Below are 25,841 nucleotides of genomic sequence, written 5' to 3'. Positions count from 1 at the left end.
GGGAGACAGGTACAGAGCCACAGATGCGGTAGACAAGCAGAGTAAAGCGAAACCGCCGGAGTGGAGGACAAAGCAGAGCAGAGAGGAACTGCTGGTGCTGTGAGCAAGCAGAGCGGAGCGAAAACCGCAGGTGCGGTGGGCAAGGCAGAGCAGAGCGGAACCGCCAGAACGGTGGACAAGGCAGAGCAGAGAGGAACCGCCGGAGTGGTGGACAAGGCAGAGCAGCGCGAAACCGCAGGTGCGGTGGACAAGGCAGAGCAGAGCGAAACCGCAGGTGCGGTGGACAAGGCAGAGCAGAGCGGAACCGCCGGATCGGTGGGCAAGGCAGAGCAGAGAGAAGCCGCCTGAGCGGTGGGCAAGGCAGAGCAGACAGAAGCCACTGGAGCGGTGGGCAAGGCAGAGCAGAGAGAAACCGCTGGCACAGTGAGCAAGGCAGAACAGAGAGAAGCCGCCGGAGCGGTGGGCAAGTCAGAGCAGAGAGAAGCCGCCGGAGCGGTGGGTAAGGCAGAGCAGAGGGAAGCCACCGGAGCGGTGGGCAAGTCAGAGCAGAGAGAAGCCGCCGGAGCGGTGGGTAAGGCAGAGCAAAGGGAAGCCGCCGGAGCGGTGGGCAAGTCAGAGCGGAGCGAAACCGCAGGTGTGGTGGACAAGGCAGAGAGGACAGAGCTCTGTTCACATGGAACAGACTGGAAAATACAGGTAGATGGCTAGAACACAGGAGGAAGATACGGAGGAAGGGAAAAGGGACAAGATACCCACAAGGTACTTACTATGAAGTAGCGAGTGGACACAAAACTCACAAACAGAAGTACAGAGACAACGAGTTGGAGTTAGGTGCAGGTTCAGATACTGCAGGAAAAGGGAAGGTACTGACATAGAGACAAACAGGTAACAGCCTAGGATACAATTCAGACAGGAACTGCTACTGCAATGAGATACAAGAACGAGCCTGGGTTAACAGCCCCCAGAGTAGCGGAAACAGACTAAAAGTCACAGGTAACAGGCCTGGATATACAGCCCCCAGAGTGGCGGAAACAGACAAGAAGTCAGAGATAACATGTCTTGGTATTCAGCCCCCAGAGTGGCGGAAACAGACTAGATACAGGACAGGACTTGGCAATACAGTTGCAAAGACAAACTGAGTGAAGGTGTTGCTCATGCTCAGGCACCTCCTTCTGGGTGGAGGGGGTTTAAATATCCAGTGACTCACAGCAGTAGGCTGGAGACGCATTAGGGGTGCGCCCACAGTAGCTATAAGAATCAGGAAGTAACCGGGCCGCCGCCCTAAGCAGTCAGTCAAGAGACATGCACACAGCATGAACTGGAGCAAGGTTAGCTGGCTGGACTGACACTTAAGATTGCGGTCTTGCATAGTGGGAGGTGGTGCACTATGCAAGCACGCCGCCAGGGATGTTACAGACAGGCTGGTGGGCATGGCTGACAGGCAGGCTGGCAGGCATGGCTGATAGGCTGGAGGGCACGACTGACAGACAGGCTGGCGGGCACGGCTGGCTGGCAGGCATGGCTAACAGGCAGGCTGGCGGGCACGGCTGACAGGCAGGCACAGGAACCTAAGGGCTGAGGAAAGTGTTAGCACACAAACAACAACTTTGCACAGGCACCTCCATATTGGAGGAGGTGCTTTAAAGAGGGGAAGTCCTCCGGCCATTGGCCGGGGACTCTTTAGGACGGCGCGCGCAGCCCCTTTAAGAGGGAGGGAGCGCGCTCACTCCCTAAGCACAGTGCCCGTGAAGCTACGGGCAGTGCGCGCCACAGCAGCAGGGGAGCAGGAGGATGCCGGACCAGGACCGCAGCGGTGAGGGGAACGGAGTCTCTGCCCGGCAGGAGGCAGATACACTGATGTTACACACTCACACTACATTGCGCGTACATATGCACAAAATTAATAAAAGAAATATATAGATGGGAGTGCTTCTTTAATAATTAGTATGGTGGTATTATCACTACTGTATATGCTGATGTTATTTGTCTCTTATATTGCAATATTATTATTAATAAATCGTATATAGCGGTATTATTGGAAATCTAGGTAGTAGTAAATCTTGATTTCCTGCAGGCAAGATAATTTAATAGAGACCCTAATCTGGGGAAGGGAATGGAGCGCTTTCAAATTCCAGGGCTGAATTTTAGTTTGAGTCTGTTCCTGCAGCCAAATAGTATTGGGGCATGCTGGTGTCTGACCACCATAGCAGCTGACCCTAGGATTAGGGGTTACCTGTCACGGGTGTATCGCAGGTGACAGACAGTCGCCCTGCAGTTGGTTGCAGGAGATCTCTACATTTGGCATTACAGACATCTTAGAGGAGAGGCTATCTCAAGGACCTAGCGGCTATCTCCATCTGGCTATGAGATGGAGCAAGGAACCATACAGGGTGATTACACACAGCCAAGCCTTATCTCATCCCAATGTGGATTGGGTGACAATGAGGAAGAGGAGGAGGAGGAGGAAGGACAGGAGCTAGTTTCATGCACTATAGACGGTACTACCAGCACAGCTGTCATACCGTCTGTTCAGTGTGGATGTCCAGAGGACAGAGAAGAGGAGGAGGAGGAGAGCATGGTCAGTCATCCTCTTGGTGAGGACACGGAAGTCTTGCCTGCAAGTAGTCTGCCACACATGGCCGAGTTTATGTTACGCTGCCTTTCCCATGACCCTCGTGTTCTCAAAATTTTGGGTGACAGTCATTACTGGTTGGTGACACTTCTAGACCCACGCTACAAGGAGAACTTTATATCTCTTATTCCTGAGGCAGACAGGTTTACAAAAATGGGGCTGTACCAGAAGGCCCTTGTTGCGGAACTATTAAAAAAATTCCCATCTGAAAACGCTGGCGGCAGAGGGCATACTTCGTTGGACAACCAAGGAGTACAGGCGAGAGAGACACAACTTCAATCCAGCAGAGGCAGGGGAACACTGTCAAAGTTCTGGGAGAGTTTTCTCAGACCCTCCCATCGGACAGGCCCTGAGGCGCGGGGTACTCTCACAAGGAGTGCAAAGTTTGGGAAGATGCTGAGGGAGTACCTTGCCGACCGTACCAACGTCCTCCGTAATTCCGCTGTGCCTTATAATTATTGGGTATCCAAGCTGGATACGTGGAATGAACTGGCTCTCTATGCCTTGGAGGTCCTGGCCTGCCCTGCCGCCAGCGTTTTATCAGAGCGGGTTTTTAGTGCCGCTGGTGGAATTATAACTGATAAGCACATCCGTCTGTCAATTGAAAATGCTGACAGGCTGACTCTTATAAAAATGAACAAGTGCTGGATTGGGCCAGACTTCTCAACACCACCGAATGATAGCAGCGTAACATAAACTCCAATCAATTGTCTTTTCTTGGGAGTTGTATTCCCATGCACCTTTTCACACCCACACATGGGTATACGCTTCCTGATTTTGGCTGTTTGCTCTTGTCCTCTTCCTTCTCATCCTCCACCATCATATCACCAGGGTGACCGTGGTCCATGATGCAACACCCACATAACTTTTTTAAAGGGTGTTTATGATGCCCGTAAAAAAAATTTTTTATGCAGTATGTCCATGTATACCCCCCAGGGGTAAATGTTTGTCAGCCCATACACTTAGTGCATGGGCATTACAAGTATAGGAGGCCCAGTCCTTTCTAATGGGAACATTTTTTTATGAGGCCCTCCTCCACGTCTCTTCCAAGAGGCATTGAAGTGCCTCCAATTTTTTGGCAGCCCTTGCATTCACTGCATAGGCCAACACTATGGGAGACTCTCTCCTTTCTAATGGGAATTTGTCGTTACTGTAGCCCTGCTCTATGTGTCTTTAAATTCTTAGTGGTGTTTTTCCTAAAATTGGTCAGCCGTTGGACTCACTGCATACCCTATAACTGTATAGAAGACCCTCTCCTTTCTAATGGGAACATGTCGTACCTTGTTACTGTGGCCCTGCTCTATGTGTCTTTAAATTCTTAGTCGGGTTTTTCCCAAATTTTGGCAGCCCTTGCAGTCACAGCATGGGCATTACCACTATAGGAGACCCGTTCCTTTATAATGGGAACATTTTTTTTATTGAGACACTCCTCTATGTCTCTTCAAAGGGGTATTGGGTTGCGTCCAAATTTTTGGCAGCCCTTGCAGTCACTGGATACGCAATAACAGTATAGGAGACCCACTTGTTAATAATGGGAACAACAAAGCAAAGCCGGCTGATGGCTCTCTAACAATAGCTAGGGCCGACTGCTGGCCTTTTAAGAATAGTAAGGCCTATAAAAATAGGCTTTATGACTTTCAGAGTCCCTCCATCATAAATAAAACAGGAAGTGGCTGATGATGTGTCACACACCACATTGCCAGATAAGGTTGTAAAATGTTAAAATTACGTTTCCCGGTGAATGCATTTGTCTTAAAAAAAAAAACGTAAAAATACAAAACAATAGGATCTTTCTTTAGTATAAAAAACTAATTTAACAACAATGCAATCACATTGTTCAGCTCATACACCTCCTCCTCCATCCCCGAAATGACCCCATCAGTCACAAGCTGACAGCAATGCAGCACTGCCTCGGCCAAGCGGCAACAGGCTGTGCTGAAGATAACATGCTTAATGCTTAATGGACAAACCGCCCAGCGCTGCAGAGTTGTTGAAAGCTGTAACACAGCAGCCTGATCTGTGGCTCTCACCGCTGAACATACAGCCAGGCATGGTCATGTGTGACAATGGGCGGAACCTGGTGATGGAGAATTGACAGCCGGAGTAGATACGGTTTCCCTCTATGCCAGTCCTTTCACCGAGCTAAAGAATATGGCTGTGGTGAAATACAACTCCCACTGAGAAGCTGTTTCAGATTGAAAAACATTGTGCCCACCAGAGGATTTGATTCTGAGGGCTAACCATTCTCCCCTGCTCAAGAGCCCCATAGCAGCTGCAAAGTTAGCGCTATCATGAACTCTCCTGTGGTAGAAGCCAAGGGAGAGTTCTACAACTCTGCTGAGAAGCAGTCCTGGCTAAGAAAAGTGTGTGGAAAGGTTCCTGGACACTCTATGGCTGCTTTTTTACTGAGGTGAAAACCCACGCAAACACGAGGAGAACATACAAAGTCCTTGCAGATGTTGTCCTTGCTGGGATTTGAACCCAGGATCCCAGCGCTTCAAGTCTTCAGTGCTAACCACTTATCCAATGTGCTGCCGTTCACCCTCTAATGTCTAACAGGCTGGAGAAACGTGCACCTACAGCCACTCTATCTTCAGCTCCTTTGTGAGAAAATGTATTTGGGAAGCCACTCAGTCTACCAAATAAAATTCCTGAGAAGGAAATTGGGTATGGCTTCGCTACTGGTACTGGGGGAAGTGCTAATACCATGGCGTCATACCATAGTTTGCTGGAAATATTCCAGGCTGGTAGGAGGCAAGCAAATTCCCACAGAAAAGTACCAGCAGTAATGTTCAGGGACCCGCACTTGTAGAAGACGGAGACAACACCGAGAGAAATAGTGACAGCTGGGGACCGAGTATGGACACGAGGCATGAGGCATGTGGTTGTGAAAAGCTTCCGCCTCCATGAGCCTAAAAGGCCACATTTCAAGTGCAAGCAGCTTTACAGGACTTCCTGGGAGAAATGACACGCAGCGTAGATAGGGTTTCCCTCTATGCCAGTCCTTTCACCTAGCTAAATACAACTGTCAGCAAAAAAAGTTGTGGATCGGCTCCATACCGTCCCTGGCCACATTCACCTGTCCTCGTGTTTGTGGGTTAGGCGGTCCTTCCCAGTAAGTGCACTGGGGAGGGCACGGGTAATGTTGTGGGACCCGAGCTTGTGGAAGGTGGAGGCGATAACGGGAAATATAGTGGTGGCTGGGGACCAAGTATGGACACCCGGCCGTCGCCGGCATGAGGTTGTGAAAAGCTTCTGCCTCCACGAGCTTAAAAGGCCATATTTCAAGTGCAAAAAGCTGCCCAGAAATCTGGCAGTTTAGTGTTGTGGCCTGTGGGTGGGTGGGTGGCTGGCTGCATGCTTGCACTTGTATTCCAAGTAACAGAAAACTAAGCAGATGGTGGCCTCTATCATCATCATGGCCTCACCTCGGCACCATGAACTCTCCTGAAGGAGAAGCCAGGGCCCGCCAGTGGAGTCTCCGCTTCTCTGGTGGGCCCATCCAACCCTGCCGAAAAGCAGCCCTGGCTAAGAAAAGTGTGGGGGAAGGTTCCCGGACACTCTACGGCTGCTTTTTTAATGTGCCGCTGGCATGAGGTTATGAAAAGCTTCCGCCTCCATGAGCCTAAAAGGCCACATTTCAAGTGCAAGCAGCTGTCAAAAATTTGACAGTATAGTATTGCAGCCTGTGGGTGGGTGGGTGGCTGGCTCCCTGCATACTTGCGCTTGCATTCTAAGGAATGGGGTAGGGACAACTGAACACTGCAGCGGGACAAGGACGTGGACGGTGATTGTTGCAAGTCTGCAACGACAGGTTCATGGCGGAAGGCATCTTCGCATGCGCCAAGGATCACTTATGATGGACACACTTTTAGGCAGTGACCTGGAAGTCAGAGATGCTTCCAGAGGTCTTCCCCATGCTGTTCCCATGACTTTTCAGCACTGTATGCATGTGTCTGATGATGTGTCACACACCACATGGCCAGATAAGGTTGTAAAACGTTAAAATGACATTTCCTGGTGAATGCATTTGTCTTGGTTGAAAGCAATGCAAAAGTGCAAAAATGCACCAAAAACGCTACGTGTGAACATAGCCCATGGTGTGGAGGAGTATTTTTGGTTTTGGTTATTTATTTTGCCTTATATACAAGTCATTACCCTGGAAAGGATGTTCCTTAACATATTTCCCAGGAAAATCCATTTTGGTTTCGTTTTGGTATGTTTTATTGTGAGTCCGTAAAAGTGGCGTAATACCTCTGACAACGTTGTTGACAGAAGTAACCTGGGAGTCAGAAATGCTTCCAGAGGTCTTCCCCATGCTGTCCTCATGTCATTTGAGCACTGTTCCCATCGATTTGTGCAATTTTTAGGCCCTCTGCAGACCGCCGGGGGGAACCGCCTGAAAAATGCTCGAGTTTTCCATAGACTTACATTGGGCTCGTTGCTCGGGTCGAGCACCCGAGTATTCCAATTTGCTCGACCCGAGCAACGAGTACCCGAGCATTTTAGTGCTCGCTTATCACTAATTATAAGCCTTTATTTTAGGCGTGCAATCCCCATTCACATAAATACTTACATTGTGAACAGTTACGGTCAGTATAACCTGTCTCTTGTCTCTTTGCTTTGTTCATTTGCTTTAATTACCGATTATTGTCATTTTACTTTTTAATCACTTCTCCAATTGCAAAGTGCTGAGAATTAATTATTTTTATTATTATTACTATCATCATCATTATTATTATTATTATTATTATTAACCCATAAAAAGTCTAGGTTAATAGAAGGTGCAATCTTTTAGATTTCTTCACTTCATACCGACCTCCACCTAAAAGTCCCTTCATTTTCTACTAAAAAAACATAGGAGACAGAACCCATATCTTTTTTTCTTTTTTCATTTTTCTGCACGGCTAAATATTCTTTTAGCTACCCAGTGTTTGAATGTTCATATTTATTATAGTAGGGAGAAACATCTTCCAGACAACACAGGCATCTCTTACCTTCTGGAGAACGAAAGGTCATACAAAATGCGAATTTCTTGGAATACAGGGTACAATCAAAATTTCTCCATACATGAAGATTTCTCAGTGGATCCTTTCGATATGGGTGGGATCTGCCAACAAATACAGGTGCATCTTACAAAAGTAGAATATCATTATAAAGTTAATTTATTTCAGTTCTTCAATACAAAAAGTGAAACTCATATATTATATAGAGTCATTACAGAGTGATCTATTCCAAGTGTTTATTTCTGTTAATGTTGATGATTATGGATTACAGCCAATGAAAACACAAAAGTCATTATCTCAGTAAATTAAAATAATTAACAAAAAACACCTGCAAAGGCTTCCTAAGCATTTAAAAAGGTCCCTTAGTCTGTCTCAGTAGGCTCCACAATCATGGGGAAGACTGCTGACTTGACAGATGTCCAGAAGGCAGTCATTGACACACTCCACAAGGTCCCAGAGTTCCAATTTTCATTTGGAAATCAAGGTCCCAGAGTCTGGAGGAAGAGTGGAGAGGCCCACAATCCAAGCTGCTTGAGGTCTAGTGTGAAGTTTCCACAATCAGTGATGGTTTGAGGAGCCATGTCATCTGCTGGTGTAGGTCCACTGTGTTTTATCAAGACCAAAGTCAGCGCAGCCATCTACCAGGAAATTTTAGAGCAGTTCATGCTTCCCTCTGCCAACAAGCTTTTTGGAGATGGAAATTTAATTCTCCAGCAGGACTTGGCACCTGTCCACACTGCCAAAAGTGCCAATACCTGGTTTAAAAACAACAGTATCACTGTGCTTGATTGGCCAGCAAACTCGCCTGACTTTAATCCCATAGAGAATCTATGGGGTATTGTCAAGAGGAAGATGAGACACCAGACCCAACAATGCAGACGAGCTGAAGGCAGCTATCAAAGCAACCTGGGCTTCCATAACACTTCAGCAGTGCCACAGGCTGATCGCCTCCATGCCACGCCGCATTGATGCAGTAACTGATGCAAAAGGAGCCCCGACCAAGTATTGGGTGCATTTACTGAACATACATTTTAGTAGGCCAACATTTGGGATTTTAAAATCATTTTTCAAGCTGTTATAAAGTATTCTAATTTACTGAGATAATGACTTTTGTGTTTTCATTGTCTGTAAGCCATAATCATCAACATTAACAGAAATAAACACTTGAAATAGATCACTCTGTTTGTAATGACTCTATATAATATGAGTTTCACTTTTTGTATTGAAGACCTGAAATAAATTAACTTTTTGATGATATTCTAATTTTGTGAGATGCACCTGTATATAATGTGTATGGCCATCTTAGCATATTAACACAAACTGGGAATGAGGCATTAGCTATATTTTTGCCCAAGGTCTTCCACCAAACCTTCATCACACCCCAACCCTTAGGGTGTCTTAATGGCTTTTAAGTAAAGAAATAAAAAAGTTATTTTTTTCCTGTAGGCCGAAGTATGGAATACATCTCTAGATTAATATTGCATTTTATGCCTTTTGCTGTTGAATACAGAGAATTGCATTCTTAAAGATGTTGAAAAATCATGAAAGGCTAGTCTTACCCTTGTATGTAGACAGGGGTGAAATAGGTTAATAGATAAAAACGAACTGCATACAAGTAACATCATTTCTGATACATGTGTGAATTTATGCATACTAAAACATATTGATGCAGGGTCATTTATTTATATATTTGTTATTTTTTCCAAAATACTTTATCTTTATTGATATTTTATAATAGTGCAGAACAGAAGCACAGACAATACAGTAACGGATTGATGTCCTAAGTAAAAGCCCAATGACAGATAGACCTGCAGTTATTTTTATAATAGGATATTCTGTATAATTGTAAAATATATTAATTAGAATTGTATTTCCTATCCATTCCATGCATCATGCACTCAGCGCGTTTCACAATAGAGTTATATTTTTGTGACCTGATACCTAGAAATATGCAATGCATCAGGAAAAAAAGGAGTGTTCACATGAACATTCAGTAGGTGGCACTTAAAAGGCTCCCTCGACTTTGCAGTCGCCATTAGAGGAGCAGGAGTGGGAGCAGGAGCTGGAGCCAGTCCATCCCTGAGCCGCACAAGGCATTGTAGCCAAGGTACTGAGGCAAAAGCAACAGCCCAGGCCAAGGCAGAAAGAGACAAAAGGGGGGAGGGAGACACAGCCAGTGAGTACAGCAAGGAGCAGGCAGCAAATCCAGGCAGCACAAGGCAGCAATCACAGTGCAGCAGATTGAGCACTTCCAAAAGGGACAGCTCCTTCTTCCCACCAGCTCTGTTTATAGTATGACAGCAAAACTCTGAAGATCTTCCCTGTCTATTCTTCATCATCAGGTATTTATCCTACTGTTTTGTGCAATGTCTCCCCTCTGCTGATGGCACAGTACATTGTGCAATGCTGGATGCTAGAATCCAGGTCAGCAGCATCCACTTCACCTGAACAGTTCATTGCTGTGAGCCTGCACAGCCTAGCTCCTGTATGCTATACTAATGTTATATAATGCTAGAATTACATTTATGATTGCACAGACAGTCCAGCCTAGGCACTCATTCCTACTGATTATACAAGGACTATATGCTTCTACACAGGATAACATAGATTTCCCTGGTATATCTGTTCATTGGAGCTCTGGCTCTGCCCATACTACTGTATGGACATGCTCAGCAGGGCAGCAAAATTAAAAGGCAAATCCATCACAGTTGTGCAGAGGATATTTTCAGTTAATGTTCTGTAATCCTGATTTAGAATCAATACTTTGCACAAGGGAAGCAATTAGACATCCCTCTTCTGTTTTCTCAACTTTACAGAATAGCAACATAGCTGCTATGGGATGTTGAGGGGAGGAAATCTGGCCTTTGATGATGGGACCATTGATTTTCTTCCCCCCAGTGCTCCAGGAAAGAGATTCTGGAACACAACAGCCTTTAAATCAGCTTAGCTCCCTCAATCTCAGCAAAAGGCAGGGAATGGTTGCAGAAAAAACACAGATTAAAACTAGGGGTCAGCAAGGTTCCCGGACACAATTTATATTGCATTGAAACACAATGTTACATGTTTGGGGGTTTTCTTTTGCATTTTGTTTTCTCACAATGTTTTTTTTTATCATTTTAAAAATCCATCAGGAAATAAACTAGTCGTATTCATGCAAAACTGTCAGACACTGTAGCATTGCATTTTTATGAACATACTGATTTGCAGAGTAATATATTTAATAAATTATAACTTTTTTTCCTCCGTCAGTTGAATATTCCCTTCTTATGAAACGGCATGTAAAAATGATTCTTACCCACAGAATATAAATGGTGTGAGTTATGGTGATTATGTGCATACCAATGTGGCAGAGTTGAGTTTTTTATGTGGTATGCTGAATTACTGCATAACAATGTGTCATTTATGGCTCCAGGAAGCCCACCGCATTAGCTTAACCTAAAGTGCAAAATGGGGTCCTTAAGAATTGATATATTCAGCTCTGCTACATCTGTAAAATGATCATCTATCCTCTGGCACCTGTTTTTACAGCTGATTTGCAGTAAGTATACCCTGCTCTGATTTTCCACCCATATGATGTTGCTTTGGCTGCCATCTAAAGTTAGATAATCAGATCATCTCGGATGCGTATATGCTATAATGCACAGTCAATCAGTTGGTTTCCGCAGACATTAGATATGCAACTGAAGGTAATGAGTCTCTTGGCAATCAAATATTGTATATTTTAAAGAGAGAAAATCTAAGTACATATATAAATATTTAATATAGATAGTAGCACTAATGTTGAGAGTTAAGAAATAATACATATAAATATATATGTATATATACTGCATATATACATATATATAAATACACACACGTAGATATACATATATATATATATATATACATATATATGTAAGGAGTTTTGTATTTAACAGGTTTTAAAGTTCCCTACCATTACACGTGGTGTAGGTGATGTCACCCTGATTTTATATAGTCTCTAAATTACATATAAGTTTGAATTGTTAAGAACAATAAATCAGATTTCAACCTTTCTTAAAAACTGGGTGACAGCTCAATAACTGGTATTAATGGTTGTCACCCAAGATCCGCAGGACCAAACCTTATACAGAAGTGCAACCAAGTTTATTTAAAAGTGAATTTCTTATCTCTGTACTAAGATCCCTTGCCATAATATCACCATTGGCTAAATACATTACAATTTTTTTTTTCATTAAGTTAGAACAAGTTTGTCAATATTTTTGCTGTGCAGAAAACCTCTTTAATACCAGCTAATATTTATTACTGTTATTATAGATAGAAATCTACAAAGCTCTACACAGTTTTGCACCGCCCTACATCTTTCCTCATCTCTGTCTGTCTCCTGATCCCTGCCCTCCATTCTGCTAATGAACTAAGATTTTGAAAAGTGGGGTAATGGAGTAAATATAACTAGGGGATCTCTTCGGTCCACAAATCTGTAATAAAGAGTACTTTACTTCCCCTACTCACTTGGATCCGATGTTTCCCCCTACACCAAACGTTATTACCCTATGTGCACGTGTCAGTCTCTCTTTTTAATGATCTAGAATCCTCTATAATCCAAACCTCACACACCCATATCGAAGACTAAGAATCATAGAATGTTAGATTTGGAAGAGATTTCCGGGGTCATCGTGCCCTGCCCCATGCAGGATTCACTAATCCATCTCAGACAGATGTCTGTCCAGCCTCTGTTTGAAGACTTCCATTGAAGGAGAACTCACCACCCTCTTTCATGCTGCTCCAGTTTTCTGGAATGCACTACCCCAGACAATCTGGTTTATTCCTGTTATGATCAGCTACAAGCACTAAGGAAAGACAGGAGATCTGTCCCTACAATCGAACTAAACTGGATCCCTACGATGTAACGGGGAACCTGATCCTACGATCAGACCCGCTAAAGTCCTCAGCTAGTCTGTACGAAGACCTATAGATGCAAGGGAGGAATCCCTACAAGAACTAGGGACTGGGATAAAGTTGGACACCTCCTAGCAGAAATTGTAGCAGTCAAAGACAAACACACAACAAAGAACATAGAGGTCCGAAGACCTAGCAAAACTAACAGAGAACGGTAACAGAGCACCAAGCTAGCTCAAGAGTAGAAAATACAATGAAGTCCAGCAAGGCCAGGAGGGCGGAGCCGGATTAAATAGGCAAAAATGGTCATGTGACCAGCAAACTAGAAAAAACCTAACAGGAGAGTTCTAACAATTCCCAGTATGCATAGTTTTAAGCGTGTTCTAAAAATGCATTTCGCTAGACTGGCCTACCACCTCACTAATCTAACTACTCCCTGTTCTACATTCCTAACTTTTTCTTAGAATCTGGTCCCTTCTATCGTCTATTCTCACCCCCCACATGCACTGAATAGCACTTTATATCTGAACATACATATATTCTAGCTGATGACCGGTTCATGCAGTTTGATTTGAATTCCTCTATTTATTTATTAAAATGATGACTGGACCATACATGACAAACAGTTTTATGTCCCCCTATTTCCTAATAGGTTGTAGGCTTTTGAGCAGGGCCTTCATTCCGCTTGTTTGAATTGTTGAATAATGTATTGCTGTGTAATGTCTTGTAGAGTTTGTTCATGTCCCCTCTAAATTGTAAAGTGCTGCGGAATATTTTGGCGCTATAGAAATAAAATGATCATTATTAAGGAAATGTTATGATACGTATCAGTATGTCTGTAGACTGCTCTAATAAACAGCCCTGACGTAAAATGATACAAATCATACCATACATTACACAGATCACCCAACATCTGTTACATAAATAGCCAACTAGATCACCAATAACACCAAATGAAGAGAAACCTGGATGTAGTAAAGGATGGCTGAGAGTAAATGTGCAGCAAACCATAAATTGTAATCTGTAATTCAGTTTCATCTACTCTATACATTAACGTAATTACTGCCTAACATGTAGGCATCCAGAAGGATGTACCATGCGGAAATGAACTCATTTCTATACATAAACCATGCATGTACATCCCATTTCCTTTATTTTATTTTTGGACTAAATATGTACATTTCCTGTACAGCACTTCTGAGTCCGTTATGGATATATAAATAATGGATAATTAACCTAATTCAGATGTTTGCAATACATATAAAAGCTATTATAGTAATATGCAGAAAGTATTCAGGAATGTACTTGCTAGGAGTGGTAGAAAGTAGTCCTGCCACTAGCCACAGAAATAACAGAATGTCTATTTCATACTGGTCAATTAAATGAGCTTTGAAACCATTAATTTTAGGACTCGTGAACACGACCATTTAAATTGGATGAGTACTACCCATGGTTTTCATAGCTAGCACTCGTACCCATGTTATTCTAAGGGGCTATGGACATGTTCGATTTTTTTCCTCAGACCGAGTGGGCCGAGGAAAAAATCAGTGACATGTCCGATTTTGATCTGAGTGTCGGATCAAAATCGGCATTGCGAGTCTGTGGTTCCATGGAAAACATCGTACTGCATTCGGATGACACGGCCGATGGAGATGGAGAAACTTTTTTTTTTCTCTACCTCTGAGAAAAACGAATTCCACTCTGATCAGAGTCTGATTAGTATAATTGGATCGTTTTTTCTCGGATGGAAAAAAAAATGATCATGTGATTCTACCCTTAAATGGAATCTATCACATACTTTGTACTCACAAACAGAACATATGGCAAAATATGTCTAAAAAATACAAAGAAATGCATATTTGTATGTCCCCTAAGTGTTGCTTCAGTCTGAGAAATGCCATTATGAATGTATATACTAATTAGGCTGGAAGTGCACTGGGGGTGGGCCAATCAGTTTTCTTTATTTTACCCCTTCTGGCGCCACACTCCTCTCCCTGATTGACTGTTCCGTTTCTGCTGTGTTTAGCTGGAATAAAGTAGAGCTGTCAACCAAAGGAGAGAAAGGTGGCACTGGGCATCGAGTAATGAAGAAGACTGATGCACTCACCATTCACCGGCCCACCCTCAACATTTTTCCAGCCTCATTAACATATTTGCTCAGAATGAAATTTCTCATTGCCAGAGACGTATTTTGGGGCCATACAGGTATCTATCACCTTTTATTTTCAAGACTTGCAAGGCCATGTATTCTATTCGGTGTTATAAAGCTGATGAAAGATTACATTACAGGGAGTTTGGGTTGGTTTACCTTGGAAATGGCTTATGAGTTGACATTCTAACAGATTGCTAGATGATGAGGTTTTTTTTTATTCTATGTCTAGTACTAGAAATGGGTAGAATTTATATATTCTATTCACTAGGAAATAGTTTATTCTAGTGTTATGTGACAGTTGTCCGAAATGACTGGTTTAACTTGGAAGTATTTCATGAGCTAAGATCCCTCAAATTGCTGGAACGGTTTTCTTTTTCTTTAACTCTAGGTTTAATAATATAATCAGTTAGAACTTACATATTACATAACCCCAAGAATAGTTTGTTCCAGAGTTCAGGGACAGATGTTCAAAACTAATTTGTCTGCACATAAGGGGGATTTTTGATCTAAGAAATTTACAGTAGGACATGTCCTTTCTGGAGAACAGAAGAAACCTAACCCCTTATCTGTAAGTTGACTAAGCCCATGGCCACCTTATCCAGGCACTGTATGGAATACATTAGATGGAAGTCTATGAAAGTTGCACAAACAGCTGAACCAGCTTTTGTATTTCTGTGGATGTGTCATAAATATTCCACCTTTAATGGGCAATCGCATATGTGGTTTTACTTTGAAGGTGTTAAAAAAATCAAAATATCACAGCTTCCAAATCATCCTTAGCTCTCTGTGATTCACATTGAACTCAGTAGCTGGTTTTGAGTTAGAAAATGTGACATTTTTTGTACTTACAATCAAAAGAAAATGAACAAAAACGACATAAATATAAATGTCTGAGACAAGCCGCAGGATTAAGGGAAAGATAAGAAAAACCTGAATCACTAGCAAAAGCCACTGACTTGTTATTTATATTGATATTTCTCACATATTCCCTGGTAAAAGGGATTTGTATGTAGCGAAGAAATGTCAATGTCATTTGTTGAATGTTTCAACTGATCAAAATTTCTCAAACCAAGCCAGGTCAATGGTTATTCTATAGTGTCATGGGTTATTCTATAGCTTTATGTTCACTACTGTAAAACTTGAAATTATTGTGGTTTTATTAGTCAAAAATGGATACTTATTGCTGTAATTTTCTAGATGACTAAAACTTTCTAATGTGTGTACTGATAAAGCAGGTTATGAGCACTTTACTGCCGTCCCTCCGTGATTAAGAGATTTCCCCACGAATTGGATATTTCGATGGGAAAAGAAGAGATAAAGTTCCGTCTCGGGAACCGCGGCTGGTGGCTCTCACATGGACCAGCACTCAAAGACTTCCGTTCAGGCAGTGTGATGTCACCTGCTATGGGAGCTCCCATGAGCCAAAAATCAAAATGGATGTTGTTGTCTGACTCACGGGAGTTCCCGTAGCAGGTGACATCACACTGCTTGAGCGGAAGTCTTTGAGTTCTGGTCCATGTGAGTGGCGTTGGCCAGGGTGCCCAAGGCAGAACTTTGTCTCTTCTTTTTCCATCGGAATATCCAATTCGTGGGGAAGTCTCTCAACCACAGAGGGACCACATCTACCGAGGGTATCACATAAGTTGGCACATTCACAAGACCATCTATTAATATGGGTAGGCATTTTGTCTGTGTCTACACATACCTGGTGGTTACTACCATTGTTGATATACATCTACTGTTCAGGTTCCTTCTGGTGCTTGTTATATCGCATTTACTATTCAGTTTATTTACACAGCTTAAGGCTATGTGCCCACGATGCAGAAATGAAGCAGAAAATTTCTGCAGCATTTCTGCATCTCCCTGGCAGAAAAAACGCATGCAGATTGTGCATGCAGATTGTACATGCAGATTGTGCATGCAGATTGTACATGCTGATTGTGCATGCGTTTTTCCTGCAGAATACATGCGGATCCACATGCGGATTCACATGCGTTTCCGCATGCAGATTGACAAGCGCTTTCCAGGCGATAGCATCACTTGGAAAGTGCTTGACAACTAGGTCACACTATATAAATCCATGCAAACAGCATGGATTTATACAGTGTGAACCGTAAAAATTAAAACAAATAAAGCTATACTCACCCCCGATGCCCCGGCGTGGCTGCAGCGCTCGTTCCTGTCTGGTTCCTGGATGCCGGCATATCGCGAGACACAGCGGTGAAGGGCCTGCGGTCACATGACTGTGACGTCACCGCAGGTCCTCAAGCGATGCTGGCATGCAGAGAGAGCCGTCGGAAAGGTGAATATAACTTTATTTGTTATTTTATTCTTTTTTTACAGGTACAATGGTACCCAGGTCTGGATGAGAGTCTCCTCTCCTCCAGAACTGGGTACCATCTGCACATAGAGACGCATAGAAGCCGCTTGTACAAATGTTCAGTCGCGGTTTCTATGCGTCTCAATGCAAGTCAATGGCGGGAGTTCCGCTGCGCTTCCGCAAAATTAAATGACATGCTGCGGATTTTTGTACGCAGCATAAACGCTGCGGAAGAATCCGCAGCATGTGCATAGAACATGCGGAATCCCCTTGGGGACCATGGGGTGCGGATTACCTAGCGTATAACAAGCGTTTACGCTGCGGAAATTCCGCAGCATAAACGCTTGAAAAACGCTACGTGGGCACACAGCCTTATTCATGCAGTTAGGCAGTCGGTGCGTTGTTTCATGCTGCTTCTTGCGCTTTAGTGGAAGTGCTAGTGTGTATTTTCTATTAGATTATTAAAAATGAATTGTTATGTTTATAGGTGACCTTACACAATGTTTACATGCTTCTTGCTGCTATAAGAAGAATTATAAGTAAAAAGGCAGTTTTGTTAAAGGGAATCTGTCAGCAGGTTTTTGCTTTATAATCTGAAAGCAGCATAATTTAGTGGCAGAGAACATGATTCCAGCTATGTGCCACTTACTAGGCTATGTTTTTCTGTTTGAACACAATCATTGTTTTATCAGCAGGATATTATCATTACAGGAAAAGCTGCATCATGCCTCCTGGTCTAACCCACCACTGATTAGCTGCTTTCTGTCACTATACATTGTACACAGAAGGCTGCCAAACGGTGGTGTGGGCGGAGTTACACAAGGTTCAACATTCAGAGCTCTGCAGCAGAGAAAACTATGATATCACAAGTGCTGCACCTAGTAAACTAAGTGATACATCGCTGGAATGAGGGTCTCTGTCCCTACATCATGGTGCTGTCAGATTACATAGCAAAAACCTGCAGGCAGATTCCCTTTGAACATTATTAGAATTCTCAATATTTTATTAGTCTTTTAAAAAAACTCCCTATTAAGAGCCTGCATTCTGTTTCATTTCATCTGTAGCTACGGTGTCTGATGGTTGTGCTCTTCCTACAGATGCTAGCATTGCAGTGTGGAATAGCATTGAATTTCACTCCAAACTTGGCAAACCTTTGTAAATCAATGAGTTCAAAAAGAGTGAAAGTAGAAGTAAGCAGTATTTTTAAATGTTCAGTGTCCATGTTTTGTTTTACTTTAACTGCAAAACTGTACAAATGAATAGCATAGAGGCCTATATTTATTCAGTTTGTGTCACTTTTATAAATGGTTGACACTTACATTATTAGAGATGATCAACACCTAGGAGCTTTTCAAGAATACACTTCATCAGGAAATCCTCTTTTTTGGGGGAGTTTTTGGTGGACTTTTTCTTTTTTTTGAAGCAGTTGTGAAGAGGTTTGGAATAGTTTTTCTTTCCTGAAGCAGTTTTTAAAGCGTTTTGCTTTTGACACTGCATAGCTTGACGTCGATTCCGTTAGGATCTGCTTCAGACAAATTACATGGACATTTTTTTTTTGTTAAAAAACGTTCCAGGAAAAAAAGCTAAAAAAAACCCCTCTAGTAAGCAGTGAATTTCCCATAGAAATGAATAGGATCAGTTTTCCAAGAATTTTTCCAAGTAGTTTTGGAGGAGGATTTTGTAGCACTGTGTTCCCATAGCTTAAGATTGCAACATTTTGGCCTTTTATTGGCATGAAACATAATATATATTAATGTTTCTTTTTTTGCTTTTTTTATAGAATGATGATTTATAATTTATGAGAGGTTGACTTTTCTTCAGCTGAATAGGAGGGGGCTGGAAACAGCAGAGCTAGGGGGAAGCCACCCATGATCGGGGTTGGCCTGGAGGTTTCATTCCCTCCCAGGTCTGGTAGTTTGAATAGAACAGGTTGGGGATTGGGTAATGGGAAGCAGGGGGGCGGGTAGTGGAATAGGGGGTATATATAAGGAAAAGTGCGGGAAGACCGCCATTCCCTTAGGAACAACAGTTACCCACCCTCCCTCCCTCTGGTTGACTATGGTTTTTTAGGTGAGTCCAAAAAAAAAAAAAAAATGAGGTGTATGCATGTGTTTGTCCGTTTTGTTTCCATTTGTCACAGTGGCGGGGGACGTGGGGTTCTTGGAGTTGGTTTAAATTGAGTGGGGGTGATCTGGCAGTCGGTTATGGGCTCTGGATGGGGTTTTACCTCGGGAGCAATTGTTGCTCTGGACGGGGTTTTACCTCGGGTGCAATTGTTGGTTGGGCTTCCACGGAATGTGGAAGTTTTGGTGCCCTCGAGCTGGTGCTGAACGGCTGAGGGTAAAATGGCGGTTTAATTTTGAGTTATTTAAAGCCAGATCTATTAGCTCCAAGAACCCTCCCTCCATTTATTCATATATATATTTATGTTATTGTTATTTGTTGTTTGTTAATAAACGGCCGCTGTGGCCAAAATATTTCCAACAGATAACTTGTGGTGGAGTTTTTATTTCAGGGAAGGGATCAGGGGGATCTCTGGTTACGTTGGATTGAGAGAAAAGGTATCAGTTAAGAAACCGTATTGGCCGTAACAGGTCATGGGCCGTTCTATCTTATGTGTATGGAGACCTCATGATCCTGAGAATGAATGTGATAAAGTGTAGCCTCTTTGCTTCTTCTCCTACGGAGCAATCTCTGGCCACCAACTAGAGGGTGGCTGGGAGTTTGGTTATGATGAGAAAAAAGAAGAGGTATGGGGCCAGACATAAAATGAATTCATACACTATCCCTTTATGAGATGGAATTCCCTTTGATGCTCTGTTTTATTCTGCCCTTATAAAGGGCAGCAAAGGGTAAGTGACCAACTCTACTGGCAATTGATGGTTGTTGGCTATGAAATTATTCTATAAGCTTATAGTTATATCTGACTTAAATGTGAAAAAGTAATACATACTAATGTACAGTACATTTACTAGTATTATACTTCGATATGGCCATGCACCTCAACGTGCCGTCCCAGCAATATTCTAGGAACATAGCACCATGGGTCATAGCTGGACAGATTTACTCTTATTTCAGAAAATTGCATAAATTTTAGAACATAGATGCAGTAGATTCCTTTTTTTGGACAAAAGAGACATCAAGTTTGATGAGAGACATGCATCACTTAATTCATTTGCTCCATCTTACTCCATTGCAGTGCTGTTCAAAACAGGCCAATCCTAGTAAATGTCCCCTTAATTGTTTTACATAATAAAAAGTATTGGTGTCTTGTTATGCAGAAACTTAGTGATGAGCATTATGTGTGAATTATAGTATTCAAAATCACCATTTATAACAAAATTATATATTTTTTCTTTAAAAAAAGCCCCCAAAACAAGACATCATGACATGATTCTCCATTGTTGTAAAATCCCCCCAAAATACATGTTTTGTTCTAATGGAATGACTGAATAGAAACTCACCATGATTTAATCCCCCACCCCTCCCAACAATAAAATATGCACTTAGCAGAAAGTTAATGGCCGAGTTGGAGATTTTGAATGCTAAGGAGTTCTGTGGCTAATGTGTAGTTGACTGATCCATCAAGTAAAATGAAACCCTACATTAAAAGTGTAGCTTCACCTTAGATGAACTTGCACCAAATATTTGTGAACTGTACTAATAGCTTACTTTCGCATCGAAGCAATCTGATAATAGTGCGTAGAAGAGGGAATGGAATAAAAGTCCTACCCGGAATCCTTAAAGGGGTTGTACCACAAAAAAAGTACATTTTAATTCTAATTAATATATCTTGGAATAAAAATAAGTTCCACAATTGGATGTGTTAAGAAAAAATGTTCCTGTGCTGAGATAATCTTATAAATGTGCCCCTGCTGTGTACTGTGTAATGACTGTGTCTGACCGTACAGGAACATGGTCTGATCATACCACATCTCCTGGGCAGGGGAGGAAGCAAAAGAGTATACAGACACTACAGCAGGGGAGGAAGCAAAAGAGTATACAGACACTACAGCATGGTATTTCAAATGATTCTTTTTGTGAGGCAAAACATTTTACTGCCTGTTTTTAAGCAATGTTTTACCTCACAGAATCATTTGCGATCCCTTACTGTCATGTCTGTATACTCTTTTAATTCCTTCCCTGCCCAGGAGATGTGGTATGATCAGACCATGTTCCTGTACGGTCAGACACAGCCATTACACAGTACACAGGGGAACATTTATAAGATTATCTCAGCACAGGAACATTTTATCTAAACACATCCAATTGTGAAACGTATTATTGTTCAAAGATCTATTGATTAAAATGTTGATTAAAATTAACTTTGTTCATGGGAAAACCCTTTTAAGGCAGATACGCGGAATACAAATTTCAAATATCTTACTTTTACACACAGCAAATTTTTCCTGTCCTTAAATATCCAAATAGTCAGATCTGCCTATTTCTTATTGAAGATGTGGCTCCATTAATGTCAATGCAACATTATGATTCCATTTTTCTAGGAATAATGACCATTCACCCCAGTTCTCTGTTTGGGTCCCAGGGGTCAGACCCACATCTATTTTATTTTTATGATATGCTCTAGTTAATATGCCATAAAGTATTTTGTGAGACAATTTCCTTTAATGCACTGTATACACATGCTATTTATTACAAGGTTATAGAAAATATAGACACACTCCTCTCTAATCACATTGTTCTCTGTAGAAAGCAAATGTTCAAAGTGTTCCAGTAACAAAGCTCTTTGATCTCTGTGGTTGATAAATGAAAATTCTGCAAAAAGCTACTCTATGATGATGAACAATTGAAAAATGTATAGCGCTTTACTGTTCCTGTGATGGCTGGAAACATCAATAAGTGTGAAGTGCAGCAAAACTGAATTTGCTTTATTTATTATGCAAAATGAAATGACAGTCACAGGTATTGATTACATAGGCAGATTTTGCAACCTTCTGTTTAGGTTCCTCATATATAAATACATATTTCCAATTTGTACATTGTAATTTTTATTCAGTACTAGTGAAGAGTGATTTTTTTTTAAATTTTAATTCTCCAGCTTCAACAAATTGAAAAAAAATAGGTCCACAGGAAATAATTTTGAGGACAAATGCAAATAGTCCACGTGCCCTGAAAAAAAAACACGTGGAACACTCTAAGGTCTCCTAGGTCTGTATCTAACTTAGCTCATGTTCTGTAATGCAAAGTCAGCATTAGTAATGTCAAAGTAATCTCAACATATATGGCTGTGGGTAAATGGATGGTAGTTATTCTTCACTTCTGTGCTGTTATACACACTAGATGTAATGTTTATTCACTGTTTTATGGCTTTCTGTCTATGTCTACAGTAAACTGTGAGCTATGACATCCTCCCATTCTCCAGCATCATCCCAAAATGGCTGCTCCATTTCCTGCCTCCTCTTTTATATGGGCTTTGATTGTCAATTATGATTGGCTGTGCTATGCCATGTGATGTAATAGCTGCAAGGCATTATCGGTAAGCACACCTGGCTGTGTCCAAGGTCATGTAGACTGCCAGTTTAGGCAATTCATGCATTGCAAATTGTTAGAATTCTCTAGGTTCAATTAATTCCTAGAAATTCTATTTGCATCAAATTAATTTGTTCATCTCTATTCAATATAATTTTCACCTACATACAATATACATGTTAAAAAAACACTCCCATTAACTTTTTTTTCCCCTAAAGCTGTGTAAATGTAAGTTTTGTGTAGTGTCCCTGTGTTAATATACTCATTTATTGCTGTCTCCTCCAGTATCCAGCGACATTCTGTTTTCTTCTAAGCCACGGGACTTCTATTCTGATATGCTGGATCACACTGTGACCTGGAAATGGCTTTTACAATATAAACCTAATGATCACCAGAATTATGCTCCATAGACTTACATTGTGAACGAGGCTCATTGACATTGAGATTTAGACTAAGGCCATGGCCCCACTATCAGTATTTGGTCAGTACTTTTTCTCAGGAGTGGGAGCCAAAACCAGGTGAGGAACAATCAGAGAAAAGGTATAATAGAAACAAGTCACCAATTCTGCATTTATCACCCACTCCTGGTTTTGGCTCCCACTCCTAAGAAAAAATTTGCAGCTTATCAAAAATCACTCACAGACAATATTTTTTACAGACACATTGGGAAATCATAACAAATCATTAAGATTGTAATTGATCCATGTCTACAGCTAGTGATGAGTGAGCGTGCTCGTTTAACCCTTTAACCGAGCATGCTTAGGTGCTTGCCGAGTATCTTCAGCATGCTCGTATATTATGTATGAATCAGTGCGTCTGCATGATTTATAGTTGTTAGACAGCTTTAACACATGCAGGGATTGCCTGTATGTTATTGAATCCTCACATGTGTTAAAGCTGTCTAACAGCCATAAATTATGCAGATGCAGGGACTGGAACATAATATACAAGCGCTCCGAAGATACTCAGAGAGCACCCGAGCATGCCCGGTTAAAGAGTTAAATGAACACACTCGGTCATCACTATCTACAGCCCATAATTTTGGTAATGAGACACTTGCTGAATTAACTGTTAACTGTAAAATTATGAAAATTATAGCTAAAATAATGTGTACAAGTTTCTCCAGCTTAAAAAAATCACGGACGCCTGAAACTTTTTTTTTTTACGGACTGAACTTAAAAGTGCCCTATTTTTAAAGACTCTCAATGAATTTCTTGATGGTTGACAACCCAGAAAGGGCCCTTGTGCAAGAACAGTATATGGGCCTTTTGCAGTACAATAGATCTGACTATGAGAGTAGCTTTGTACTGATTTGGTGGTGCTATATACATACATTCACATGTACATATATTACATCATGTGCAACCTAGATGGAACATTATCATACTGTGCAGAAGTCCCAAGGAGGAGCATCTAGCAGGAGGGTTTGAGTATATTACATACTTGATCCCCAACTGCAGACCTTGATTACAGCAATCAATGAAGTGCTGATGCAGTACAGAATAGTGAAGAAAAGCTTAGGATGGGTGGGATAAAGGATGAAAAAAAAAAGCCCTGGGTAGTTTTTTAAAGTAGAAACACTTCTAACACTGTAATACCTAAGTGCAAATCAGCAGCTCTGAGATATTCTGCTGCTCTTCTAAGCTGCAGCATTCTGCCATCTGAGGCACGATGGCGAACTTGCCTTATAGCAGATGCAATCATGCTGCAAACATGATACATATCCAGATACCAGCTCCTGGCTGTGTTCTTAAGGAACTTTAGCTCATTCTTCATAGGCAATGGAATCCAGTTCAGTAATATTCTTGGGTTTGCATTATTTAACCGCCAGATTCTTCAACTCTGGACAAAGATTTCTACGAACTTCACGTCAGGTGACTCCAGAATGTCCAGAACTTCTTCTGAAACCAGGTCTTGGTGGACTTTAAGATATGATATCATTGTCCTATTGGAAGGTCCTATGTTGTCCAAGCTTTGCGCTCCTCATTGAAGACATACTCTCTTCTCCTAGTATTTCCTAATGCATTATTGAATCCATTTTGCCATTCACACGTTGCAGGTTTGCAGTGCCAGACTAAGCAAAGCAGCTCTAGAACATCACCGAACCACTGCCATCTTTCACTGTAGGCAGGGTGCTCTTTATAGTGCATGCATCATTCTTCCTCCTCCTGACATATTGCTGATCCTCAGGCCCAAAAAGTTCCAGCGTTGTTTCATCACTGCACAGAACAGTATCCAAACCTCCTATGTCTTATTTGTTTGGTATTGAGCAAATTGGAGGTGGCTTTTCTTATGCTTTTTGATTAGTAGAGATGTGTATCTTGAAATTAGGGCATGGAGACCTTTAGCGTTTAGTATGTACCTTATTATGCAAGCTGAAACCTCAGTTCCTGCTGTCACCAAATCTTGCTGCAGGTATTTTGCAGTCACTCATTAGTTTTGAGCAGCTACCTTTGAAATCTGGGGGCAGCCTGTGATAGCTTCCCATTTCTGCCACATCCAAATAGCGTAGTCAGTGCTCCTTTAGCTTTTAACTTATGCTTCCAATTATATCTCTAGGAACATTCAATGCATTTGTTATAACTTTTTAGCTTTTATCTTGTTTGTTCAAGGCAATGATCTCTTCTGTTAACATTTTGAACCGCTCCATATTTCTAACATGCAAAGTTTACAGTCAACAATCCCCTAGCTAGTCCACGTATTTGATGTGTTTAATCTCAAACACACATGATGCAGCTAATGAAGCCCTTGATAAAATGCATTAAATGTGCTCTAGAAGACACATTATTTGCAAATCTGTGCCTTTATGATGATTCTATCCACGGAATCGAATAATTCTGAGACAGCAGTAGTCATTAAATGTGACATTTTGTGCCGAATTTGGAGAAATCACCTGTAACATTAGTTGTGTTGAGCTATTTCAATTGTTCACTTAATTGTTTTATTGCAAACAGCAGAAAGTTTGTAAATATAGATATTAACCCTAATTTGGAATGAGGTTAATAATTTTGATTGCAGCTCTATCTATCTATCCATATATATATCTATTTATCTATCTATGTATCTATCACATATATGTATATATGTGTGTATATACAGTACAGACCAAAAGTTTGGACACACCTTCTCATTTAAAGATTTTTCTGTATTTTCATGACTATGAAAATTGTACATTCACATTGAAGGCATCAAAACTATGAATTAACACATGTGGAATTATATACTTAACAAAAAAGTGTGAAACAGCTGAAAATATGTCTTATATTCTAGGTTCTTCAAAGTAGCCACCTTTTGCTTTGATGACTGCTTTGCACACTCTTGCATTTTCTTGATGAGCTTCAAGAGGTAGTCACCGAAAATGGT

General features: G+C 41.6%; 1 protein-coding gene across 1 annotated transcript in view; it reads left to right on the top strand.

Annotated features, from left to right (window-relative positions):
• Positions 1–9,639: 9,639 nt before the first annotated feature.
• Positions 9,640–25,841, top strand: part of DIRAS2 (DIRAS family GTPase 2) — a 34,394-nt gene continuing 18,192 nt past the window's right edge. The window contains exon 1 of the mRNA XM_073671014.1: positions 9,640–9,980. The gene's annotated coding sequence lies outside the window, so the exon portion shown is untranslated. The remainder of the gene's footprint in view (positions 9,981–25,841) is intronic.

Source organism: Phyllobates terribilis, unplaced genomic scaffold, assembly GCF_046119375.1.
Source record: "Phyllobates terribilis strain yellow unplaced genomic scaffold, ASM4611937v1 Scaffold_1__5_contigs__length_1240528914, whole genome shotgun sequence".
Taxonomy (NCBI): Eukaryota; Metazoa; Chordata; class Amphibia; order Anura; family Dendrobatidae; genus Phyllobates; species Phyllobates terribilis.
This window is presented reverse-complemented; position numbering and strand designations above follow the sequence as displayed.